This window comes from Penaeus monodon, chromosome 31 (genome assembly GCF_015228065.2).
Source record: "Penaeus monodon isolate SGIC_2016 chromosome 31, NSTDA_Pmon_1, whole genome shotgun sequence".
Lineage (NCBI taxonomy): Eukaryota > Metazoa > Arthropoda > Malacostraca > Decapoda > Penaeidae > Penaeus > Penaeus monodon.
In genome coordinates, this window is record NC_051416.1 from 1031439 (window position 1) to 1031655 (window position 217).

Consider the following 217-nt stretch of genomic DNA (forward strand, 5'->3'; position numbering starts at 1 on the left):
TCAATTTTCCGCAAAAATTTCTGCGTTTCCCCCCGGTATTTTCCATTTAACCGGCTCACACTTTCGTTCGCTAAACTTCCTTTTATTGCTAAACTTGCTCATCTGTAGTTAACATCCGCTCACCTACACCCGCAACAACTATACACAAAGCGCACAAACACACAAACAAGGGTATGGGGCTAAACATCAGACAACAGATTTCAGGTTGCTAGAAGCT